Source organism: Peromyscus eremicus, chromosome 8a, assembly GCF_949786415.1.
Source record: "Peromyscus eremicus chromosome 8a, PerEre_H2_v1, whole genome shotgun sequence".
NCBI classification, from domain to species: Eukaryota; Metazoa; Chordata; class Mammalia; order Rodentia; family Cricetidae; genus Peromyscus; species Peromyscus eremicus.
In genome coordinates, this window is record NC_081423.1 from 16,598,465 (window position 1) to 16,624,008 (window position 25,544).

The window sequence follows — 25,544 nt, forward strand, 5'->3', positions numbered from 1 at the left end:
GAATATCTAGGAGACCGGCTGGGGAGGCAGGAGGCAGGGGTTGGGAGTGGTGAGGGCATAGCCAGCAAAGAGGTCAATAGCACCCATTTGTCCCCACCCTGGACAGCAGCACAGTGTGAACCTGGGAGCTGCTTCCTCTCCTCACAGTGGTCCCAAGTGGCTGGCCGAGTGAAGAACACAGGTTTGTTCACGCTGGGACTGAGGCCTATCCCTTGTCTTAGGCATTCTGTCCATCACATGATGTGGCAAGCTGCATGCGGGCTTTTGTCATGTCCATGTCTGATCTCCTCTCCAACTGGCCTCATGCTTCGGTTCCTGCTGCTTTGTGACTGCAGTTACCTTTTATTTCCAGACCAAGGAGCTGGTCTGAAAATGTCATAGTAAATCTGATAAAGAAAAATATTTAAAGTGATGCCTGAGAATAATGTCTGTAAGTGTTCTAGGGTTTAAGACATATCCTCAGTTTATAAGAGGTGATAGATAGGCTTGGGGGCAACAGGATGGCCTGTGCATGCCAGCATTCATTCATCCATTGAAAACTATTGATTGAGTGGACTGTGCATGGTTAGGGTGCTGTGAGAACAGTCAGGTACCAAATAGGTGTGGTTCCTGTACTCAACCAGATGACAGGGCAGGGGTTGGAGAGATGGTTCAGTGGTCAAGAGCTCTGCTGCTCCTGCCCAGGACCTGAGTTCCAGCATCCACATGGTGGCTCACAACTGCCTTTAACCCCAGTCCCTGGGGATCCTATGCCCTCTTCTGACCTCAGAAGGTACTGCATACATGCGGTGCAAATATACTCACACAGGTTCACATACATACACATAAATAAGAAAAAAAATCTAGCTGGGCATGATGACAAATGTCTTTAATCCCAGCACTTGGGAGGCAGAGGCAGGCAGATCTCTGAGTTCCAAGCCAGCCTGGTCTACAGAGCAAGTTCCAGAACAGTGGTAACTACACAGAGGAAGCCTGTCTCAAAACAAAAATCTAAATAAATAAATAAATAAATAAATAAATAAATAGAATCTTTAAATAATTTAAGACTACAGGTTAGAGGTGGGAAGTAAATTGGAAACAATACAAAGCAATGTAATAAGTTCAGATGGCTAAAGTGACAATAGATGAGATATATAACAACAAATGGCTTAAAAGCGGGTGTCCAAACGGATACTTCCACACAGACATTCACAGCATCACTCTTTACAAGAGCATAAAGCTAGAAGTAGTAACCCGATGCCCATCACCAGTGAACAGCTAAAATGTGGAATGACTGCTGCATACAACTAGATGTTACTCAGCCTGGTGAGGGAAGAGTGCTTTGGCCTCAGCTACCTGAGCTTTGAACACGTTATGTTGAGATCAGCCAATCAGCGTACAGACAAATAACAGGTGGGCATGGGGACACATACCTCTAACCCAAGCACTTGGGAGGCCAGGGCAGGAGAATGGTGAGTGCAAGGGCACCGTGGGCTACATAGCGAGTTCCGTGCCAGCCTGGGTTATGCAGCAGGACCTCCTCTCAAAACAAACAAAGACAAAACTGCGTCATTCCACTTAAATGAAGTCTCTAAAATAACCAAGTTAGTAAAGACAGAAAACAGAATGACAACTGCTGCCAGGTTGGGGAAAGGGAGTAAGGAGGAGCTGCCTGGGGATCGATGGTGGCAAGCTGAGGTTCTGCAGGTTGGGGTACAGCATGGGGATGCACCAGGACATTGAACTACACTTTCAATAGCCACCATGGCAAACTGTGTGCTATATGAGGCTATTTATTTTTTAACAACTTTATATGAAAAGGAGAGAGCAAGAGAAAAGGGAGTGAGAAAGAGAGAGAGAGAGAGAGAGAGAGAGAGAGAGAGAGAGAGAAGAGATTGCCAGCACAGACTCACACCCTCCGTTGCCCTGCACATCCCCATGCAGTGGAATGAATACTCCTGATCTGGATAGAGGGTTGTGTATGTGGAGAGGTGGGGAAAGGAGAGAGGGGGGGAGGGGAGGACCCAGACTTCCAGGGAGAGAAGCCTGGGCTATGTCCTGGACTCCCACGTAAATGTGAATGAGTTTTCCTGTCTCTTGAGGTGGCTGTTGAGTGCCCTGTGAAGTACTCGTGGGAGCCCATACCTGTATGTGGTATGCACGGGATGAAGGTGAAATCTTTGCTATTGTTACCTCTAGTGCTAACTAAACAGCCATTGGAATAACACAGCAAGGCAGAGGTTAGAAGAGCCCGTGACGCCTACTCCTAAAGGAAGGTTGTAGGCTTGGTCTTGTCCCATGTAGGTCAAGTCCCTTCCCAACCCTGAAGTGACCTTCCTGTTACTAAACCTAACAAGCACATGTTAGCTGTCACAAGTGATCATGCCTTCCTGGCTTCACCTTTACCTGTCCCCAGTGACACCATTTACATGGTTCTCTTGCTCTCAGCCTCCTCTGTTGGCTTTCCCCTGCCTGCCTGTCTTCTGGATGACCAGGTTCAGTGCCCAGCAGAGTCTTTTCTCTATTTCCACTCATTCTTGAGACCTCAGCCAGACTTCTGACATCCCTCCCACACATGTATCCAGAACTATCCTGTCTTCACTCTGGCCATTCCCTCAGTCTGGACTCAGTATCTTTCTCCTACTTAGTGCTGTCACAGAGATGTCCAACTCAGCATTCTAAGGGATGAACCTAACATTTACGAAATACATAAGCCTTACCCAGCAACTGAGGTCCCCATTGCTTAAACAAAATCCCTGGCGCCATCTTTATCTTCTGTTCCTTTCACATCCCATATTCAACACACCAGCAAGTCCTGCCTGTAAGCCACACCCAGAATCTGTTCGTCCAGTCCTGCTGCTACCATACTGTTTCCTGGCAGCCAATCCTGTGCTATTACTGGTGCCCAATGAGTATTTCCCCTGCCCAATGATTTAAACCCACCTATAAACAGTTCATCCCCCAAATAACAACCAATGTGACCCTTTGAATGTAAGATGTAAGATCACATCTCTGACCTGACCTGAACCCATATGGCCTCTCCTTCCATTTAGGGTAACAGCAAAATTCGTATCCTGCCTACCACAGCTATACTACCCAGAGGACCAGAGGAGCCCGAAGAATTAAGAGAGGAGGAGAAGCACCCTCTCTCCTTCCCCTAAGCCTGGACCCACGGGGTAGGCAGAGGAACAAAGGGGCCCTCCCTTTCATTGCTCAGAATGAGAACTGTAATTATGGAAATGAGAGTCTTCTTGGGGGTAATAAGCGAAGAGGATTTGTTGATCTGTAAGATGAATAACTAAAAAAAATTATAGCTAACCTTGTACTCCCCTCAAAGGTTTTACCCAACTGAGTAAGGGAAAAGTAGTCAAGCTAGCATTTTGCAAGGACATAATGGTTCTTCTTCTTCCTCTTCTTCTTTTTTTTTAAAGCTGTTTTTTAAGTTCCCTGTTGCTCAGAACCAAAGGAATTCTGCCTTTCTGCATAGAGTTCTTCCTACGCACCCGCACCGAGCCAGCCCAGCAACCGAGTCAGCAGGGAGATTTCTTCTCAGCACCACACCCCCAACACTCTCTCTCTCTCTCCCTCTCTCCCTCCCCCCCTCCCTCTCTGTTGGTTTATGGTCTGGAGTGGTGCAGTGGTGTGATTTTGTCACTTATGCCCATGCACACTCACAGTTGATGTACGATTTTGCTATAAATTGAAAGGGCCCCAGCAACCACTTACTACAAAAACAGTATTTTTTTTTTTTAGTTCCAGGGATGCCATGAAAACACAGCATGCCCAGAGCTCCACATGACAAAGGCTTATCTTTAATGTTTCATATCTTTGTCCTAAACACTGAGATGCAACCCTGGGCCACATATCAGCCTGAAGCACTTAAAATAGCCAGCCAGCCTTCTGCGACTCCTGGGCTGGGTAGCTGGCCATTTCCTTGGGAGTTTTCTTTTGTTCCCAGAATCCTCTCTGTTCCCTTTGGGTTCTTCATCTGTTTCCTCATTATTATGAAGGTGCTGGTGGAGGCTGTGGTTATTTACTGACTTAGGCTGAGGTTTCTAATTGAGAGTTGAGAAGCTGTCTAGAGCCTCTGGAGCGAACTTGTTGGCTAGCCAATCTCACTTCTGAGTTAAAAAGTGGTGAGCTGGGTTTGTTCTTGTTAGCATCCTGGAAAGGACTTCTCCAGGCTCCTGCCTGGACTCTATGCCCCCAGCAGCCAGTGGGAACCTCACTACTTCAGATAACACTCACTCAACATTCCTCTGAGAAACAGCTTGTATTTTACAGCCCCTATCCAGCACGGTGCCTAGAGACTCCAATTCACCTTCTCCAAGGACAAGCATCAGGGTTTTAGTGTGAAAAGAGGAACATGTGCTTGAAGTCACTGGTAGGGTAGAGTGATGTTGGCATGGGATTGGCACTCATGGAGGTGATAGATGCGGTGGCAGTGACTGTGGTGACAGCAGCAACGATGGGTTTGGTGACGGTGGTGGTGGTCCTCCTCGGTGCTGATGGCTGCAGTGGTGGTCCTCGGTGCCGATGGCTGCAGTGGTGGTAGTCCTCGGTGCTGATGTCTGCAGTGGTGGTGTCTGTGGTGCTGCAGTGGTGGTGTCTGTGGTGCTGATGGCTGCAGTGGTGGTCCTCGGTGCTGATGGCTGCAGTGGTGGTGGTCCTTGGTGCTGATGTCTGCAGTGGTGGTGTCTGTGGTGCTGATGGCTGCAGTGGTGATTGTGGCGGTGCTATGGGTGCTGCTGGTGCTGCTTGTGGTGTCTCTTGCTCCTTCCGCCCTCCCTACTCTCCTCTACTCCTCATCCAGCTGCAGAGCTATCGGGTGCTCCTAAGTCTTGTCGTGTTCTGGGCACTCTGGCTTTTCTCTTAGAGATTAGGTTACTGCTTCCTTACTATTTAATTACCCACTTCCCTTTTTACAGAAGTTACCTGACATATCTAAACTCCCATGCTCTTTGTCTGTGTAAACGTCTCCCCCTTTTTATCCCATGATCTTTTCTGTGGGGGTTGGGAAAAAAGAGATTTTTAAATAAAAGTTCCCCACTGCCTTTGGAACAAGACTTTGTTTCTTACATTTTCTTTTCAGATTTCCTGTTTTTATTTTATTTTCTGTGTAAAGAGTGGATTCCATCTCCAAACACAGCAGAGCACTCCAAAATGAGGTGAGACCCTTGAGCTCATGTGTGTCCTGGGCTCCTTTTCTCAGGATACAAAGGGCAGGAGCTCTTCAAGTTCTGAGGATTTTTTTAGAGTAAACTTTAAAAAAAACAAAAAACAAAAAACAAAAACATGCGTAAGCTAAGTTTAAGAAAATTGAAATCAATTTTAAACATTTACATTTACCAAATTCCTGCTTTCAATACTGAAAACAAAACACAAACCAGTATAATTGTGTGCTGTTCACAAGATAATTACAGGATTTATTAAATATATTAATTCATAATACATAGGCAGAGTGGTACAGTAATGAGATGCAAGCCCGAAGCAGTGTGAACCTATGTGATGGACGTGCTCTTTGCATTTCATTTCAGCTCATTTAGATGCGGCATCAGCCTTCAGAGTCATGATTTCCATAGCGATGGTGGCCACGCGCATGCTCCATTTATGCTCATGTGCCTCGCCTCAGCCAGCGCACTCACCCTGTGATGCACCAGCTCCACAGACAAGAGCCCGGCTTCCCACAGGCAGCAAGAACTCAGTGCCTGGATGTGAGCAAGTCATTGCCGTGTGCAAAGGGCCTAGTCTGCAGCATGCTTGCTCACAGCAGCTGCTTCCTGCAACCCAGGCAAGCTTTGGAACTGTGTGTCCTCTCTTGGCCCTGGCAAGAAGACAGAAAGGGGATTAAATGACCAACATGGCTTAAAGATATGGAGGGCTGCTGGGAACCTCAGAAAAGCTGGAAACCTCGCAGGGTATCTCTCTTTGAAGCATGCTTTTAACACTTAGAGAAACACAAAAGGGAGGAATTCGCCCATTCACTCAAGAGAAAAGTATCAAGTTTTGTTTTGCCACATTTTCTCCTTCTCAGTCACAGGTACAGGTGCGCGCGCACGCGCACACACACACACACACACACACACACACACACACACACACACACACACACACGGTGGGGGGGGACAGACAGACAGAGAGGAGAGAGAGACAGAGAGAGCTTGAAATAAAGCAATTCAATCCAACCAGACTTGGATTCAGCTCCCATCGCCCCACTTCCCCTTAACAAGTGCATGAACTTAAATAGACTCGAACCTTTGACAAATCCTCTGTGCTCCAGTTTTCACGTTTATGGGTAGAATAACAATAGTACCGATTACATACATTATTTCAGAATAAAATAAAGCAAAATAATACATGCAGAATAATGCTGGTCACAACTGCAGCTGTCTTGTAGGCACTCAGTGAACAACAGCTGAACTCCTGCCGTTGACTCTTGAATTTGGCAGGTCTTAAGAGCCAGGCAGCAGGGTACAGGCAGAGCCAGATGTGGACATGTCCACTACTGAGTTCTGTGTACTACAGACTCCATCTCGTGGGACCGGCAGCAGTGAGGCCTGAACGGGCCTGGACCATGGAGACAGGGAGGGAGGAGCAGATAGATGGGACCTGTCTGATGGTGAGAACTTGCAGAAAGATGAGTTGGTACTCTCCGCCTTTTTAACTGAGCATCACATTCCAAGCATCCCTGGTGCTTGCAACTGCCTAATTTTCTCATCACCTCTAATGACGGCATGACATCACCCGGCTTCCAGGTGTTGAGTTCTCCTTCACCCTTCCCTCTCCTTTGATTTCTCAGTTGTCAATTTGGAGCGATTACAGGCATCACTACAATAAACACGCACCTGACAGTTCTTCCTCTTGGGAATTATTTCCGTGTCACACCCTAGATCAAGGGCTGTGGGCACCCTCTGCAACTCCTACAGCTCACTACAAAGTTGTTGTCAGTGGTTTCGGACACCAGATCTTATAAGTTTATGTAGTTTGTCAGAACAGGTAAAAGCGGAACTTCACTGTTGTTTAACATCAACTTATTTTAATGTGGTTTGATGGGCAGAGCACTCAGTCACTAGGCAGGAGAGGGTGGTAAGGCTGGGGAGAAGGAAGCTCACCTCCTGAGAAACAGTCATGGGGTGGCCTGAAGCAGGCCTAGGCCTACAAACTGACACTCAGTGTGGCTATGATGTTGAGTTTCTCGTCCACAGCTAGCTGGGCAGACAGTTAACAGAGTAATAGTCATCACTGACCAGAGATGCAGGGGAAATCATTGTTGTTTCCGGCACTGACTGGCGTTTGTTTGTTTGTTTGTTTGTTTGTTTGTTTGTTTGTAGGAGGATGACAACTGTCAGGCAGAGATCCTTTACTCTGCCCCAAGCACTGTGGAGGGCAACTGATGCCAACTATTTGTTGGTTTTCCATTTCAGAGTGGCCCCTGTTGGGCTTGTTGATTTGTTGTTGTTATTTGGCTATAATCTATGGTACTAGCACATTTCTCATTGATGTGAGAAAATCCCTGAGACTGGATCATTTATAAAGAAGAAAAATGTTTGGCTCATGCTTCTGTGCTTACAGGTTTGGAGCCTGGCACCAGCATCTGCTTAACATCCGGGGAGCCCTCCTGATGCGACAACATTGTGAGTCAGATGGGTGTGCCACCCCAGGTGTGTCTTCCTGCACTGTGCCATCGTGAGGTCCACCCTCAGGACCTCACCTAATCCGAGTCATCTCACACAGGGGACATCTCCAGACACCATCTGTGCGGGGCATTGCATTCTCAACACACGAGTTTGTGGGGGAACACACAGTCAAAGCACAGCACCTGTGAAGCTCACCTGAAAGATTCAACCTGGAGGAAGGCCTGAGCTAGTGGAGGTGAGGGAGGGGGCTCTGCTCCTCCTGGGGGCCCCCACTCTTCACCTCATGTCTGCAGGCAGTGAGAGGACAAGACCAACTGGCCACACAGGATCTGGCTTTTCCAGCTCTGCAAGTGGCAACCCTGGAAAGGGGCAAGGCAGAAACCCCAGGGAGGGGCTGAGACCATGTCCCTGGCAGGGCAGGAAGGGAAGCTGGTGCCCAGCTGCCCAAGACCATGGTGCAGGAACCATAGCCGAGCCTTTGCAGAAGGAAGCAGCCAGGCAAATGAGGGTGGTGGCGCACAGTGTGAGAGGCATGTGCAGTTCCCCGGAGGCCCAGTGTGGGACATCAAGTGTCTGAGAAAGGCTAGTGTGGGTAGATTTAAGGACTGTGGGTTTCAGTAATGGGTGGCCACACTGCACCAAAGCTGCATGAGACCATCCACCCTTGAGCAGACCCATTCTGGGCACCAGGCTAGACCAGGCAGTCCACAACAGGAAGCATGTAACGAAACCATGATCTCAGCTTCCATCCACCATACAGCTGCTACTGTATGCTACCCACGTCCATTTACCATAACTGAATCCTGGTACTTTATAAAGAAAAGAGGGCCATCCAGCTCACAGTTTAGAGGCTGGAAGTCTGAGTGGCATGGCTCTGGCAGCAGCCTCCTTGGCCACGTCATATCATTGTGACTGCTATGAAACCCACATGACAGACAGGAAAACGGCGTGGTGGGTTGGGGGAATGGCAAGTTGCTCTCACAAGAACTATCAAAATACCACAGAACTACCCTGCTCCCTCTGACAGCCCCCTGGCACCTGACTCTTAATGTCTTCACACTGGGGACCGGGCTTCTAATGCAAGAACCCTTGGGGTACACTCTAATCACACCCAAACCATAGCAGTGTTTGCACCCCAGAAGCGAAAGAATTTGAAATCCCTGTGGAATTGGGAAGAAGGGAGGGAGCAGCAGAGACTGGAAAGAGACGACGACGTAGGAGGAAGTGAGACGGTGGAAGGGTGTGTACTGGGAAGTGGTTCCTCTTCCTCTACTCCCCCAGCCCCCACACAGTCAGTGATGAACTTGCTCTGTGAAAGCAAGGCTCCGATGGAGTCCTGAACGGCTGTGGAGTAGACTGGGGGAGGACAGAGTCCTGTAGAATCCACCAAGGGTGGTGCCACACAGCTGCTTTCTCCTGAACATGCCCATCCCTCTGTGCATCCCAGCGTCCTGAAGCAGGAATGGCGGGGCTTCAGCAACATACGGCCTCTCTCCAGGTCTCCCTTTCCCCACTCTGGAGCTACAGTGTTACTGGGCAGGCCATCAGACTTCACAGCCTCCTTCCTATGGTCAGAGCAGCATAGCAGAATACTGAGTACCTAGGACCATTCTGTAGACAAGGAGCTACCACAGCAGTGCCCTGTACAGGTATGGGCTAGCTAGTGACAACAAGAATGAAGGGGGTGCTGGTGACTGTAATGTCCAGAGCTAGCTTCTTGCTGTTGTCACGGCTCCTGTTCCCTAGCAACAGCAGCAGGCCAGGCCATGCTGGTGAATCCAGGAGTTGGAGGTAATTTTTTTTTTTTTTTTTTTTGAGTTGGAGGTAGTTGCCACTGACATTTCCTCCAGCGGCCTTTAAGGCAGTGCTTCTCAACCTTCCTAATGCTGTGGCCCTTTAATAAAGTCCCTCATGTTGTGGTGACCCCCAATCATAAAATTATTTTTGTTGCTACTTCGTAAGTGTTAATTTTGCCACTGTTATAATTCATAATGTAAATATCCATGTTTTATGATGGTCTTAGGAGACTCCCATGAAAGGGTCATTCACCCCCCCAAAGAGGTCTCGACCCACAGGTTGAGAACTGCTGCCTTAAGGTGATGTGATGCAGCTTGGACCAATGGGGCTTAAGAGAAAGTGTGCTGTGAGGGTTTCTGGGGAAGCTTTTGTTTGCCCCGATTAAAAAAAAAACAAACACCTAGCTCTGCTCTCATAACACCTCCCCCCCCCACCACCAAAAAACTAAAGGATTCTTTGTTTGCCAGGAACCCTACGAACGCAGGCAAGTACTCTACCTCAGAGCTTCGCGCCCAGCCCAGCACTTCTTACTTTTCATTCTGAGACAGGGGCTCACTAAACTGCTCAGGCTAGTCTTGCCCTCTGTAGCCCTGGCTGACCTTGAACATGCTATTCTCCAGTCTCACCCTCCTGAGTAGCAATGGTTACAGACCTGTGTCACCGGGCAGCTCTGGCTGGCATCATATGACTCTGAGAGATAAACATGAGGGAAGAGGCCAAGGGAGTCTGAGTCACTGGCCTGGCATTTGTGAGTCCCTGGACCCAGCCTACCAGCTGCCTGTTCTAGGCTCTTGCTATAAAGGAGGAGAATAAGCTGCTGGGTTTATGCTTCAGTTACCTGCGGCCAAAGACATTCCTAACAGAGCCAACACTGAGCTGCTCAAGAGGCAAGAAGTCCAAGTAGACGTGCAGGCTCCATGAGAGCAGGCCTCGCGAAATCCTATGTCGTCTGTTTCTGTTTCCCCAAGCATCCTAACATCCCCATCCCTAAGAGATGACTCTGGGAATTTCCTTGCTTTGCCTGTCAGAGCTCAGCTGGTAACAAAAATAAAAATGAGGCCATGGTCGTGTTCAAAAGCAGTGAAAATGGGATGTTCAGAGAAACCAACAATGAAGAAATAGCAATGGCGTTGAACCACAGTTGCTGCCACCCTGGAAAATCCCCGCACTCCTGTGGCAGTTCACTCCCACCGAGTTCCTGGGGATTCCAAGGGCCCCTGCTTACCAATCTAGTCTGTTCCTGTCTTGCTGCATGGCTCCCCGAGGCCCAAGTTGACTCTTCCGTGAGCTTCCTGCGGGTGACAATCAATTCTTAGTTATCTTTTTAGCCCTAGTGCCCAGCTTGGGGCTGGCATGGGTTCGAAGCCGAATCTGGAATGGGTAAGTGGATGCAGGACTTCTCCTGAAAGCAGGAGCAGAGCTGCGGGCTTTGAAGACAGCTGTCAACCTGCAATAGAGCTGAGCATGAGTCGGGCCTGCGTGGGTGAGCAGTTGCCACCTGGGTTCAGAAATTATATGATGGCCTTGGGTGTTTTTGAGACAGTCTTGCAGCTCTGTGGCTGGTCCCACATGGTTTCCTCTTTGGTGTGGGGCCAGCTGTGCTGTCTTCATAGGACCGCTGTCGTCCTGGGGCCGCTTCACACACAGCATGAGGAATGGGAGCTGAGACATTCCTGCCTTTGGGTCTGGACACTACGGCATTCTCCCCCTCTAGTAAGGCTTGTCACACTGTAGTCCTCAACCCAGTGTTTAACTCAGTCAGTCTGGGACGGGGCCTGAGCACATTCGTTTCTAGTAGGCAATGACTGAGCAGGGGCTGTGTAGAGCAGACTAGACTTGGCAGAAGGTAGTGAAAAGGAAAAAGAAAAAGTCTCAGAGCCTACTGGGGCTATGCCACAGGTGGAAACACAGGTCTAGAACTGCCCTGAGTTCTCCACTCGACCCCCGAAGATGGCCTTCATCTGAAGCCGACCCCTGAACACAGCCATCATCTGAAGCCCAGCCCTGAACACAGCCAGCATCTGAAGCCGACCCCTGAACACAGCCAGCATCTGAAGCCCACCCCTGAACACAGCCAGCATCTGAAGCCCACCCCTGAACACAGCCAGCATCTGAAGCCCACCCCTGAACACGGCCATCAAGCAGCTATCTAGCTTTAGCTTCAGAAAATGAGACCAAACTTCCCCCAAAACTGCCTTGATGAGGTTTCTGAACACCCAGTTCTTAGGGAAGTTTGGAGGAAAGATGGGAAACCGGGGTACCTACTCAGTTACCCCTGACCCCTAGCAGGCTCAGCTGTCTAACACAAGATACCATACGAATACACTCACTTCCTATATTTGCTGGAGCCAAATTGCCTTATTCTGCTTTAATATATATATATATATATATTATTATTATTATTATTATTATTATTATTATTACTTGGTTTTTTGAGACAGGGTCTCACCATGTAGCCCTGGCTAGCCTTGAACTCAGAGAGCATCCTTCCTCTGCCTCTGAGCGAGGAGATTGAAAATGTACGCCACCCCAACTCCACCCTGACAGCCTTGTTCTAAAGGTGCACTACCCAACACTGTAGTTAGAAGAGTGGCCAGACAAACGGACATAGCCCTTAAGTATGAAACTGCCAGTTTGCCCAAACCTTGAACATAGAAACTCAGGGGGCTGTTTCTATCAATCAGGCTTAAGAGCGAGGCTAACTCAGCAGCGAGGCAGCACCCTGGTAAAATCAGAGCAGACCACATGACCTTGGATGGCCATGTGGAGACAGTTCTGAGCATTTTCCATCCACGAATGTATTTATGTCCCCAGCAGTGCATGTGTCCTTCAAAATCTATGCTAAAACCCTGACCTCTGACCTCTGTTGGCTGCGCCGCCTTTGTTCTCGCAAGGAAGGGGCAACGGGGTGAAGCCCTAATTGGCAGGTGGATACAGCTGGTGACTGCTCCATTTTCACAGCTCTGTGAACAGAGCCCCAGCTTCTGTTTGCAGGAGAGAAATTTCGAGATTACTCAATCACAGGTGACGTAGCCAAAGAACCGCTGTGGTCAACATGGTGCCCTGCCTTCCACCGCAGCCTGCAGAGCTACCCAGATTTGGAAGAGGCGCTCTGGGGGTCAGTTCCAGCCCAGCCCTCAGCTAGGTGTCAACAGAAGTTAGCTGGCTCTCTGTGCTGGGCGTGGCTTGGAGTCTGCTGAGCAAGCACATAGCATCTTCCTGGGGGGCCGCCTTTACACACTTTGGCCCAACCTGATCTCCCGAAGCTAGGGTTTTGTAAGAGGCCAAATTCCAGGCTGGGGCAGAATAAACAGGAGTCCGTGGCTAATGATTGGTGAGCTGGCCTGGAATGCAACTGACCACACATTTCAGGAGACTTTGAGACCCTATCTGACCCCACGCCAACTGTTACAATGAGACTATCAGACAATCGGGGGCTTCCAGGTCCCCATGGCGTCTGATGGTGGCTTACCCTGTGTCCTTTAAAAAAACAACAGAGACCTACCTCTTATCAACTGGGAGCTCTCTGCCCTAACTGCTTAACAAATAAACAGTATCTTTCTGCTTAAAACCTTACACCCATCTAACATTTTGCAGTCTCCAAAAAGATTCCCAGTTCTATCCTGGTCTGTTTTGGGAGAGAGGGTTGGCAGTCAGAGCTCAGACAGGGCAATGACTTTCTCAAGAACACAGTCAGGAGATGTCTGGGCCAGAAGTTGAAATTTTTCTACAAGCATGTCAGGTGAGAACAACAGTTATATTTGGTTCCAGCCCAGGAGATAATCTCTCCCACTGGGTAGAGATGCTTGGCCTAGGGTTGGAGGGAATGGGAGGGTCCCAGTGTATTTCCACCTTTGCAGTAGCTCAGAATATTGCCCCCACCCTCTGTTTAAATGTAGCCACAGGCCTTACAATTGCAGTGTCTACTTCCCCTCTTTTTGAGGGTACTGGGGACCAGACCAGGACCTCACATTTCTTAAGCATACATACTCTGCTGAGCTCCACCCCTAGGCCCACTGAGACATCGGTGGGCAGTCAGCAGGTAGACAGCTCAGTTTCTGGCCTGCCACCATCCTGCCATCTAGATCTCAGCTTTTTAAACCTTCTCCACTTGGGACTTCTTTGTACTTGAGAAACTTTTTAAAAAAGAAACATACACACACATATATATGTTGTTTTATTTTATGTGTATGAATTTCTGGTACACACGTATGCATGTGTATTGTGTGTGTGGCTGGTGCCCTCCAAAGCCAGAAGAAGGTGTCAGATCTACTGTAACTGGAGGTATGAATGGCTTTGAGTCATGTGGATGCTGGGAATTGAACCTGGGTCCTCTGAAAGAGCAGCAAATGATTTTAACCACTGAGCCATCTCTTTAGCCCCTGTACTTAAGATTTTTTTATATAACCCTAGGTATATAAATTGAGTTGAAAATCAAGCATTTATTGATTGTAAATCATAAATAAATTTATTTTAAAGTAATTCTTACCAAATACATACACAAATAATTTTACTATTGCGAATTTATTTATTTATTTTTATGAAACTTAAAAAGGTAACTCAAACAGTAAATTTTATAATCAATCTTTCTAACACATCATAAGCCAAAGCTGTACTGACTGGCTACGAACATGCTGAGCCATGACAGGTGGAAAATCTCCAAAGTCTTTGTTTTATGTAATTAAACCACTCTGTTTCTGCAAGAGAAGAAAGCTTTGTCTGTACAGTAGGAGCACGGGGCAGTCTCAGCTCCGAGCCGAGGTGTTCAGACATCGGTCACTGGCATTGTGTGGAGTGAACACATTCGCAGTACAAAGTGCTCAGAACCAAGTCTGCAATGAGGTCGCCATGCCAGAAACACCACACACTCACTACTCACCTGATTTAACGCTGGTCCCTGTGTGATCAGAAATCTCTTACCATTGCCAGACTTTATTGTGACCCCACATTCAGTTACCAGACTCTAAGTAGGGTGTCCAGTCCTGGTTTTTAAAGTGACGGCTAGATGACAGTGACTATCACTAGTCACCACAGCTGGGCTAGATTAACCTTTTCTAATCTGAAAAGAGGGTGGAAAGCCCCCATCAGTCTGCAGATCCCAGCCGTGCTCTTGAAACTGCCATTGGGTGTAAACTTCCAATTACCTGGATGCTGCTCAGCTAGCTGCTGAGGACCAGGGCCAGCACGACGTGTGCCCCTTCCCCAACCCCATTGCCTTGCCCTGCTGCCCCATCATGGATCTCCCCAGGCCTCTGGTGGGTGCCCAGCTATGCTGTCTAGTGCAATCAGCTGCCTCACTGGCCCTGCTTCCTGTAGGTGCTGAGGAGACCAGGGCTCTAGCAAGGCCCAGGTAGGCAGGCTCCCTCAGCTGCTTCTCCACACCTTTCTAGTTGTTTATTGTTTCTCCTGATTAATTCCAAGTTAGCACTGGAAAGCCCAGTTTAGATTAGATTCTGCCAGTTCTCCAGAGCCAATTTGTAGCTACTTTTAGCTTGATTAATTCTCAGGCCTTCCTGCTTCCATGACGACTGCCGTGTGTGTGTGTGTGTGTGTGTGTGTGTGTGTGTGTGTGTGTGTGTATGTGTGTGTGTGTTGAGAGTGGTGTCTTCCGGGTACCCACATTTTGCTACCCTCAGGGCACACCATGTGAACTGACCTTGGTTTAGTTTTCCACATGGGGAAACTGAGGTTGGATGATGCGTGCCCAGCTAGGAGAGGTGGGGGATGATGAAAGCTGCCAGTGGCCTCCATTTCCCCCTCTACTGACCCCTACTCACAGCCATGCCACTGCAGAACTGGAGTCACTTAGGAACAACAAGGCCACAAAACCACCCCAGGCCTTGCCTTCCCGGTTGGAAATCCAGATTCTATGGTATTCGAGCAATTTCTAATCCAGGCCGGTAATCTCCTGGTCACGTTAGGAAAGCGCAAAGCCGCCTGGGTTTGAATAACTCAGTGAGCAAGCAGAGTGACTTTAGAGACCCAGCTGCCCTGGAATGCATTTCCAAGCAGGAATTAGCTGACACAGGCAATGTCAGCTGGAAAAACAAGGTCCCTGGTGAGGTGGCCCAGAGATTCTCACTGACTTCTCTGGCTGGATAGCATAGGCCATTGCCCCTTGGTGCTGTACCACTAGACACCATACAGCTGGTGGGGGGTAACAGCTTGCTCAGTCCTTAGGGCTCCTGTTGTCATTTTTAGGAAAACAATTACGGTCTATTACTCTCTTTAAACCTGGACAGTAATAATTAGCCAGGCCCCAGTGAGAGGCCGGTTACCCTTGACCTTGGTTGCTCAGTGAAGTGACCCATGTGGGTCTGTGCAATCCTTTAATCCTGACCAGCAGCAGGGCTAATGTGGGAGATGTTTAACAGAGAAGAGTTACAACGCGCATTAGTTCATTTCACAATTTTCCAAGCTTCAGGTGACCTTGAGGTCAAGAGCAAAGAACTCTTGGGTAAGGATCAATAAATCAGGACCCAACATCCAAATATGGCCCACCCATATTTTTCGCAAATAAAATTTTACTACAGTACAGCCAGGCTGCCTGCTTGTCTACACATTGTCTGAGGATGTTGGCCCGTAATAAGTAGTTTTAGGTTCAAACACTAAAATACTCCCTCCCAGACCCTTTACAGACAGAGGTTGATGGCCTCTGCCCTACTTTACAAAGTTTAAATTACTTAGCCACCATCTTTTGACCTTTGAACTTGGATGGGTGTGGCTCTGTGACTTGCCTGGATCTAGGAACTGGACAGGGAGTGGTGTACATCACTTCCCGACAGAACTTGTGGGGGTGTTCCCTGATGTATGCTGTAGTTTAGATCTCAAGTGTCCCCAGAGGGCCAGGTGGTAAGCCTTTGCCCCCAGCTTGGCAACATTGGGAGCTGGGAGGGCATGATAGGAGCCCTTAGGTTACTGAGAGTGTGCCCTCAAAGGCTATTGTGATCCCTAGTCTCTCTTCCTTCATTCCCAGCCAGAGCATGGATGGGCTTCCTCGGACACACACTCCCACCATGATGCACTGCCTTGCTACAGCCTCAAAGCAACTGTCCTGAATCCCCCAAAACCGTGAGACAATATAAACCTTCTCTCTTTGTAAACTGATTAGCTCAGGGACTTTGGGACAGTAATGGGAAGCTGACTGACACAGCACAGGCCCTGCTTACTAGAACCACCAGGTGGTCAGCTTGGTGTACAGTGACTAGAGATCCCTTCAGATCACAAAGGATGTTGAGCATGAATTGAGCATGTTTAAATCCCTGAGATTTGATCATTGTTATGTTATGAAAACATAGGTTTTGCTAAGTAATTGTCTTATTCATACATTTTTGTTTTGTTTTTGCTAGAGTTCAATATAAGGTATGTAAGATGTTTAGAACAATGGCTGGCATGTAGAAAGTACAGAGTAAATGCTAATTAAAATGATTCTTGTCAATTACTATTAAGAAAATGTGCATTATTTTTCATATATTATCTCATTTTCAACCATGCTATTTTTTTAATCGATTCAACGGGTGGCTTTGAGACTTTCAACTCAGTCCTTGTCAACTATATCCTCCAGAACTTGGCTCACAGTGTGACACAGAACAGGTACTTGGTCACTGTCTGGCCCACATCAACTGAAACTTGGGGAAAAATGAAATTAGGATGAGCTCATATCTGGGGCAGATGCCTTTTCAAAAGAAAGAATCACAGATTTACCCATTCTTCATTCTGAATTTCAAAGATCCTCTGTGTGTACAATGTGTGTATGTGTGTGTGCATATATACGCATGTGTGCAGTACTGTGAATTTGGTGTTTCTGTCACAGCATGCCTGGTAAGGTCAGACAATTACCTGGACTAGGTCTTCACTTCCTTAGGTGAAAAGTGTCTTGTTCTTTGCTGACTAGGCCAGGCTGGCCTGCCTGTGAGCTTGCTGATAGTCTTCTATAGCTCCACCTCCCCTCTCACTGTAGGAGAGCTGGGAGTTCAGACCCATGCTGCCATGTCCAGCTTTACAAGGCTCTGGTGATCTGAACTCAAATCCTCATGGTTGTGCAGCAAGCACATTTGATGCAGAATATTATTTTAAGGTGTGTCACTTTTGTTTATGTTGCATTTGTTTAACTCTGTGAAGCTGTGATTCTTTGCCTGTCTAAAACACCTGATGATCTAATAAAGATCTGAATGGCCAATAGCAAGGCAGGAGAAAGGATAGGCAGGGCTGGCAGGCAGAGAGAATAAATAGAATAAGAAATCTGGGACGAAAGAAGAAAGAGCAACAGAACAAGGAAAAGAGGGTGCTAGCGGCCAGTTACCCAGCCACACTGCCAGCAGGAAGTAAGAGTGAAAGATTACAAAAGTAAGAAAAGGAAAAAGCCCAGAGGCAAAAGGTAGAGGTGATATTTTAAAGTTAAGGAAAGCTGGCTAGAAACAAGCCAAGCTAAGGCCAGGCATTTATAATTAAGAATAAGCCTCCATGTGTGATTTATTTGGGTGCTGGGTGTTGGGCCTCCCAAAAGAGTAAAGAGAAAAAATAACCAACAATACACATTACCTACCAAGTCATCCCCCCAGTCCCAAGTTATAGCACTCTTTTCTCATCCAGATGTTTTAAGACAAACAGGTCCAGTAACACAGTAGTTTCCCTCTATAGAGAGCATTGATGACAAGCCAATCATCAGTCTAACTGAATAGTTCTGAGCACTGGATACCAGAACCACATTACCTAGCTCTACTGGCTAGGCGATGCGGGGCAAATGTTTCTGACATCTCTATTAGTTTAGTTTCCTCACCTGGAGGAGAGTACTGGTTTCATATACTGTGAGGGTGGCACCAGACACTGAGTGAAGTAATGTGATCCCAGCACCCAGGAGGCTGAGGCAGGAGGATGGCAAATTCTAGGTCACCCTGGGCTACAGAGAGACTCTGTTTCTAAAACTAAAACAAAAAAAGGAGGGGGGGTTACACTTCCAGACCACTGTAACTTGAGGAATGTAGCTGGTGGATGTGCTTTAAGGATTCACGTGTGGGAACAGCTCCTGAGAATGGTAAATCTGGGAAGTGATGCCCGATGGGAAGTTATTGCCCTTAGAAGGAATTAGTGTAGGACTCTTCTTAGTTCTCCCTCCCAGCCTGGTGCCATCCACCATGAACCCATGAGCCATGATGTTACTAAGGGGGTTGTCTCCAGAGACAGGACGAACTCCTAGCCCATAAAACTGTGACCGAAATTTAAAAAAAAAAAAAAATCATTTATAAAGTATCTGGCCTCTGGTATTTCATTATAGCAAGGAAAATGGACTAAGACATACCAAGCCCTTGATAAATGCTATTTTTATAATTCAGGACATTCAACAGCACTCTGATGCCACTCTAGTACATGATGTCTGTAACACTCTTATCTCAGAGGCCTTACCAGCCACTGAACTCTTAACCCATAACATCTACCCCACCGTCCCCTCATCCCCACCATCAACACCTTCCCCACCATCCCCACCATCCCCACCGTCCCCCCCATGCCCCCCATCCCCACTGTCCCCACCATCCCCACCATCCCCACCATCCCCACCATCCTCCCACTTAGAAACTACAGGCTTGCCCCGAGCTTGGATCCCAGCATTCAGTCTCCTCTAAGTTCGGAGTTGGTCATCCTTGCAGTCCCCGATGTCTCTGTTGACCCAGATGGAACCAGCTCCAATTTCCACACTGCGCTTGTGGACCCAGGGTCCTTAAGCATCTTTCTTAAGCAGGAGTGGGGTGGGGGAGGGAGTGCACCCTGGCCAGACTGAGCCTGTGTATTTTCATCTTCAGGCTTCAGCGGTTGTTGCCACTGACTCATGGGTTAGTAAAGATGCAAACCGTCACCCTTCCTTGTGACACCTCCTCACACAGCTTGTAACTGGCCAGAGCATGGGTTTCGTGAGGAGGCTCCATGGAAGGAGCTGCTGTCTGTTTCCTCTGCACTTCCGTCCTCCATTTCTTATTGTCTGAGCTACTCAAGGACCAAAGTCCTGTGCTTTCTTCCACTGTGTGTGTGTGTGTGTGTGTGTGTGTGTGTGTGTGTGTGTGTGTGAGAGAGAGAGAGAGAGAGAGAGAGAGAGAGAGAGAGAGAGAGAGAGAGAGATATCCTTCACATAGGGAACTGTGAACTCTCTGGCTGGCTGATCAGGAAGATTATTATTTCCCATAATGCACTGTAACTCACACTACTGAGCGAGAGCAGAGAGCCATGCATTCCGCTAAGCTCCTTAGGGCCACTGACTTGCATTATTCTAGCAGTCATCCTGGGCAACGGATGCTTTTTAAAAATCATTATTTGACAGAAAAAGAGACTTCAGCTCAGAGAATAACAACTTGTAGGTGTCAAAGGCAAGATGTGACCCCTGTCCAGTTGACTCTCACACTGTGCTTTCTGGTGCTTTCCAACCACCCTGAGTGAAAGAGATCTTCTTAAAATGCATCTGCTTAGCATTTCTAAACAAAACAAAGCAAAAACCCTCCCATGCTTTAAGTTGTGTTGATCTAAATTATACTATGGCTTGTAGTGGGTAGTTGTTCTGTCTATGACCTTGAAGCACTGCCCCTAGAGATGCAGTAGGCAACTGCTCCACCTGCCTATGACCTTGAAGTACATGTGCCTGGGGTGTGGCCTCTAGGCCACAAACTAGCGACCTTAAGACCTGAGATGCACTTAGGCAGGTCTCTTTTCTCACTCGTAGTTTTTGGGGATAGGACTGAGTCAGGTAGCCAGAACAGCATTCCAGAACCTGCAACTATTCTGTTATGTACAATGAGTTTTCACCCTAATAAATTCCTTTACTTGTTAAACAGACTCCGTGGATTTCTCATTATAATGGCTCCTCCAGACCTATTAGGCTATTCAGTACAATTCTTTCCTCAAAGAATTTCCTAAAACACGATCATGGAAAAGATTTGTGGCTTCAAGTCCTGGGTCTGAATCTTAGCAGTTACCTCATTATCATGACTTTGATGAACTTGGACTCTCAGAAACTCAGTTTCCTCATCTGCAGGACGAGGATAATGGTGGCACCAATGAATGGCTGCAAAGGAGCAAACATGATAAAGCCTTGGGAAAGCGCTCTCCACACACACCGGAAGCTGCTAGCATAACACAAATAAAACAGTAGCTAGAAACAGCTTCCATGGAGGGAGCATTGATGGAGTCCTGTGTTACTGCCATCCACCCACTTTTCATTAATTCCCTTAATTTTTTTAAAAAACCATTTCTCTAAGGAGAAAGTTTGGGGGCTGGGGGATACCACAATTTGCCTTGCCCTATTGGAGACCCTTATTATCTTAGAGCTGGAACCTCATAGAAGAGTCCTCCTGGTATTTGATACTCACAGACTGATTCTTCCAAACCCCTTCCATCTGTGGCAATTAGATGATCTCAGAGGGAAGCTTGGATCACCCGCAGAAGGACATTACAAGCAGACAGGAATGCTGAGCAGAGCCAGTGCCCACCACTGAATCCTCAGCCATGATGGTCCAGCACAGGGAGTGAGAGATGGCTTCAGTAGAGACTACTGCCCTGGCAGAGTTGACATATTTCCCATCAGCCCCTTTGATTTGCCCTCTGCAACACACTAACCATGTGGGCTATGAATTATCTCCCCCTCTTCCCAGCAAATACTGCCCTCACCTAGGCTAAGCCTCCCTGACACTTGGTTTTGAACAACATAATGTGTCAAAGTGACAGGTTTTAAAATATGGGCAGTTTCTGCTTTCTCCCACTTGAAAGGCAGCTTTGGGGAAGGACCTTGAAGGATGGAAGCCATCTTGGTCACTGAAGCTCCAGTCTGTTCCAGGAAAAGGCATTTACATGAGTACTCTCAGCTCCACTGTGTGGAGTGAGAACCACCCCTCTGAGCCCAGGCAGTCTACCCAACGGTGAGAAGTCAGACATATGCAGGGGTTGTTATTTTAGGGCCCTAAGGCCTAACATATAGAATGGCTTCTTCCCAGTCACTGAGAAACAAACCAGCAGACAGTTCTTGTATCCACAATTTTCAAGTCTCCCCTTCCATTGTACACCCACCAAGTATTTCCTGTGAGCTGATGGCTCCAGGCTCCTTACCAGAAGCACAAACATCACAGGGAAACTTGACAGAATGCAAATTCTCAGCACCACTGCAGCTCAACTGAAGCAGAACTTTAGGGGTCAGGCTAGCAGTAGGTCTGAACAAGCCAGGGTGAGTCTACCAAAGAGCTCAAGTCTAAGGCCAACAGGTTTGACCAACAATTGTCTTCACTGCTATTCATGTTAGATTGCCCATCATCTTTGAAGACAGGCATTGCTCTGGGCTTACCCCATCCCCACTGGATGGTTTTGAGCAATAGATCAGGCCCTGGCACCTGTGATATCAAAAGTGTCCTGTCCTAATTCTGCTGAACAGCCATATGGCGTGGAAGAATTGAAGATGGTCTTCATGATGTTTGGGCCCACTCAGAAAGTGCTTCAATCATGGAGAAAGGGCTCACCTGGGGATCTGGTCACAGTGCAGGATGATTTGGTGGATCTGGGTTAAATCTGGTATTAGACATTTGTAATAAAGTTATCTGTGGTAACCCCAGAGAACTGGCTCCAGGAGACCCATGGGTTTCCAGATCTGCAGACGCTCCAGGCCCCTTTGTAAAACAGCATTATGTGGACATATAACATGCACAGCCTCTTGTGCATTCTTCGTCATCTCTAGATTACTTATAACACCCAAGACAGCGTAGATGTCATATAATGACTGCTGTTCAATAGTGTGTAGGGAATAATGACAACAAAACAAAACAAAACAAAAACAAAAAAAACCCACAAAGTCTGCACATGCTCAGTATGAACACAATTGTGTTTTTCTGAATCATGTCAATCTGTAGTTGGTTGAGTCAGCATGGCTGGAAATACAGTCACCATGGAAGGTTGTGTGCTCACTCCCAGATGATGCCCACTCATTCTTGCAAGCCTTAGTAGGAGCAGCAAAGCTCTAGGGAGTCACAATTTTATCTGGAATGTCTTAAAAAGCAGTTGTAAATGACACATCTACACTATAAATGCTTCAGCCCGGGGCCACTACATAAAGTTCTACTGAAGTGGCCTCAATGTCCCTCCTGCAGTCTTCAAGGAAGACTCCCTGTGGCAGATACCATCTGAGCTTTGCCCTAAAAGAGGGAAAGAATTTTTGCTCAATAGACACAGAGAATGATGTTCTAAAGCAGAGAGATGGGCTTTCTGTTATACCAAAAGCCACTCTGGGGACCTGGGGTCTAGCTGGGGGTAGAATAAAAAAAGGGAAAGGGGGTCAGAAACAGTTTGTGGCTAGAGTGGGAACAGGCTTGAACATCAGATTAAAACGTCCAGGTTTTCTCCATGGGTCGTAAGAGACGTGGAAGCTTTTTTAGTGGGGGTAGGACACCTCTGTGCAGACACAGTCTGGGGTCCACATAAGCATGATGGTTGCCACAACTGCCCTACTTTTCATGACAAGATTTATATGCCCAAACAGAGGGATGCTAGGACAACTTGGGGGCCTGGAGTTAACCATGACACACCCAAGTGGTGAGACTGGCCCCTCCTCTTCCTTGCAAGAGGATGTCTTCTGGTCTTTTTGAGGAATTGTCCCAAGGAGGAGGAATGACAAGATTTCTACTTAAAGCGAGCACAGCTCAGCTCACGTGTTCCACTAAGTAATGTTCCCCGTGCTAGGCTGAACACAAAAACGTGTGTGATGGAATTAAAAGCTCTACTGCCCGGCTACCCGTGGGCCGCCTGGGTTACTATGGAAAATTCCTGATTAAAGTCAGCAGAAGAATTTCCTACCTAGCGACTGTTATTAATAGCAGCCTCAGCCTTGTGCTGACATTCAGGATTTGGTCCTTTAATATGTCACTGCACAAGCAGGTGAATAAATCCGTCCCCCTTTTTAAAAGCAAAGAGAATACACCTACCTTTGCCAGGCTGACTACCCTCTTTAATAACCCATGAAGTCCTGATCAGTTAGCATGAGAACAGAACAGCAATCATAAAGTTGTTTTAACAGGATCATTAAAAAATTGCTTGAGTCGTGTGTGTGTGTGTGTGTGTGTGTGTGTGTGTGTGTAGCACAACACTCTCACTAAACTAATAAACTCTATGATGTGTCCCTTTGTCCTTCTTGACATTTTTCTGGTTCACTCTGCTTGAATGCTTGCAGGAAGATTGGTGCCAAGCTCTCAAAGGAATAACTCAAAACAAAAGCAGGGTTCCAGAGAATTCCCGACTGGCCAGCAAACTGAGGGCAAGTGACTTTGGATTGGTCAGCACGCTTCACTTGTGATCACATCCTGCCTCCAGGAGAAGATGAAAACAGGGAGCCACTGTTTGAGTTCCAACTCAGGGTGAGCTAGGAAGTAGTATTGCCCTCACTATGACTTCTATTCCACCCCCACCCCAAATCACACTGTTTTAGATAAAGGCACCGACAGGGGCCTCCCATTTTCTATGCCTCTTCTGCTCCATCTCATGATAATTTATGTCTTTCCCGCTCACACTAGCTATTCCCGGAAGCCCCTGGCAGCTTCCTGAGACATCTTTACAGGCAAATGGTTTATTTTGGGCCTGGTAGGGACTAGACAATGATTAATGGATGGGAACTTTGGTTTTCTGGCGAGAGAAGCTTCTTTAGGCTGGAGAGACCTTTGGGTATTGATCAGACTCACATCAAAGCCAAAATGGAAAACAGTGTGTGTGTGTGTGTGTGTGTGTGTGTGTGTGTGTGTGTGTGTGCGCGCGCGGGCACACATATGCCTTGTGTCTGAGCATGAATACTATGGCCTTATACTCTTTCAAACTAATGTTTCTGCTCCTTTGGAGTTTCAAGGAACATTCCACTTTGCAGCTCTTTACCATTGATGAGACCATCCTTTACATTTCAAAGAACTGTGGGGCACAGATAAAAACATACAATCCCACTCATTTCCATTTAAAGCACCTTACAGGAGCACCTGCCACATGTGAGATAGTGATGTCTTAGCACGCTTTGGGTGAGCAAGATGAAACCAATAGAAGTGCCTCCTGACTTCAAGGAAATTAGACTGTCCTAATTTAAGAGGGGAATCGGTGTGATGAATGGCAGCCTGCTCACGGTGATAAGCCCTGACATTTCCATTACCAGCCACGATATGCAAAGTGCATGCGTATGTGCCTGTGTGTACACAGTTAGAAGGCGGTTCTTATCTCCTGCCAGTGGCTGCTGGTGGTCTCAGATTGCTTTCCCACTGGTTCCTCCCACTCCATGGAGAGAAAGGCAATCAGCTGGAGGCACAGGAGATTGCAAAGGAGGAGCGAGCCAGGAGACTGACCAAGAAAGCCGGGGCTTTGTGGTAACTTAGACCATGTCAAATGGGAAATAAAATGTCCGTTTCTCAGAACCACTGATGGTAATCTCCAAGGTTCCTTTCTCCAGTGCCCGCGTGGCCAACTCACACTGCCTGTGGCATCCCTTCCCCTCTTGTCTGACGCTTCCTTTCTCAAACCCCATGTGCCTTGTGCAAAGGTGGCAGGCCAGGCTGCAGTTGTGCCTCGCTGTCCTCTGCCCTCAGCCCCTGCCTGGTGCCCCTGCCCCAAGTGTCTCCCGCCCTAGGGCTCTTTGCAGAACAGCCCACTTGTCCCTGTGTAGAGGAGGGGCTACACAGGGAAGGGAGGCTACCAGGAAGAGCAGCAACCCCAGTTGGTACTTCCTGTTTTGAAACCCAAGGACTTGTTTGCAATCAAGGATGGGTGGTAGGGGTTGGCAAGACAGTTTCCAGTGTGCCCTAAGGACTGTCTGTGGCATGCAGTAAGCATGCCTGTCAGGGGACGCTCGAACTTGTTACTCAAGTAACAGTACGCCCTCGCTCTATGGGTTTGCATTGTCCTATACACACGGCAAGGATGGCAGCATGTGGTGGTCTGACCTGGGGGAAGGAAGGGGACCTGCTGGTGATGCTGATCGACCTATGGTCTTCCTTCCTCATCTCACAGAGAAGGAGCTGTTGGAACTGAGAACTTTCTGCTTCCTGCAGCTCACCTGAAGTCAGATGCAGGCTTCTTGAACCTGAAACCACAATCACCAGCGGCTCTGAATCTCTGTCTTCCCCGTTCATATCCTGACCTTTC

General features: G+C 47.7%; 1 long non-coding RNA gene across 1 annotated transcript; it reads right to left on the reverse strand.

Annotated features, from left to right (window-relative positions):
• Positions 1 to 5,458: 5,458 nt before the first annotated feature.
• Positions 5,459 to 25,544, reverse strand: LOC131915907 (uncharacterized). The gene is made up of 3 exons (XR_009380469.1): positions 25,456 to 25,544; positions 10,639 to 10,705; positions 5,459 to 5,803 (listed from the first exon to the last, which is right to left on the reverse strand). It is a non-coding gene; the product is annotated as an uncharacterized LOC131915907 (long non-coding RNA).